This window comes from Cebus imitator, unplaced genomic scaffold (assembly GCF_001604975.1).
Source record: "Cebus imitator isolate Cc_AM_T3 unplaced genomic scaffold, Cebus_imitator-1.0 Scaffold289, whole genome shotgun sequence".
In the NCBI taxonomy this organism is placed as follows: Eukaryota; Metazoa; Chordata; class Mammalia; order Primates; family Cebidae; genus Cebus; species Cebus imitator.
This window is the reverse complement of record NW_016107604.1, coordinates 906,192-907,596: the sequence shown is the minus strand read 5'-3', so window position 1 is coordinate 907,596 and position 1,405 is coordinate 906,192.

Below are 1,405 nucleotides of genomic sequence, written 5' to 3'. Positions count from 1 at the left end.
AAAAAAAAAAAAAAAAGAGAAATGTCAAACTGTGAGGCAGGCTCAACAGTCTTGATCAGCTTGGTGGGAGTTCTGGAAGCAGAACTGCCTGTTAGAGTTGTTGCTCAATGGGCCAAAATGGCTGGGCCCTCACACTTCTCCATGCCTAGTCACTGGGTATAGATAGCCCTAGGAAGGGTGTGACCTCAAGTGAAACCACTCTGTGTGGTGAGGCAGAGCCTGAAGGGGCTGATGGCTTACTACTGCATGCCAACCATGCTCCCATGCTGGGAAGAGCATTGTTTCTTGAAGGGAGAGCTGGGTGGCTCATCTCTGTGTCCACCACAGGGTGTGTGGGGGAGGGTTAGCAGGTGGCAGTAATAGGAAGTAATCGTAGTAGTAGTGGTAGTAGTAGGAAGAAGTAGCAGTATTAGTAGGAAAGTAGTAGTAGCAGTAGTAGAAAGTAGTAGTAGGAAGAAGTAGTAGTAGTAGGAACGTAGCAGTAGTAGGAAGTAGTAGAAGTAGTAATAGGAAGTAGTAGTAGGAAAGTAGTAGTAGCAGTAGGAAAATAATAGTAGGAAAGTAGTAGTAGGAAGTAGTAATTGCAGTAATAGGTAGTAGTAGTAGGAAAGTAGTAGTTATAGGAAGTAGTAGTAGTAATATATAGTAGTAGTAGGAGGAGGAAAGTAGAAGTAGTAGTAGGAAAATAGTAGTAGGAAGTAGTAATGGTAGTAATAGGAAGTAGTAGTAGTAGTAGAAAGTAGTTGTAGCAAAACAGTAGTAGTGGTAATAGGAAGTAGTAGTAGCAGAAAATAGTAGTAGTAATAGGAAGTAGTAGTAGGAAAGTAGTAGTAGTAATAGGAATTAGTGGTAGTAGGAAAGTAATAGTAATAGGAAGCAGTAGTAGTAGTAGTAATAGGGAGTAGTAGTATTAGTAGGAAAGTAGTAGTAGTACGAAAGTTGTAGGAGTAATAGGAAATAGTAGTAGTAGGGAAATGGTAACAGTAGGAAAGTAGTAGTAGTAGCAGTAGGAAGGCAGCCGACTGAGGCCTGTGGTCTTCAGGCATGTTGGCAAGAGCATCTGCTCTGTGGTGAAGGTGTATGACAAAAGGGACTCTGTGACCTGCTGAAGCTAGGAAAGGCCACTAGCTGGGGAACTATTTCGAAGCCACTCCTAAGCATATGGAGGCCCTGCCTAACATCCGCCCTGCTTTCCTTCGCACGCAGCTTGTAGTAGGCCATTTCGGTACGACAGTAAAGATACCAGAGGCTGGGTAGTTGAGAGAAAAGAGCTTTATTTTGGCTTCTGGTTCTGCAGGCAGTACAGGACGTGTGGGGCTGGCATCTGCTTCTGGCAAGGGCCTCAGGAAGCTTCTAACCATGGTGGAAGGCAAAGGGGGAGCCGGCGTGTCACATGGTGAGAGCG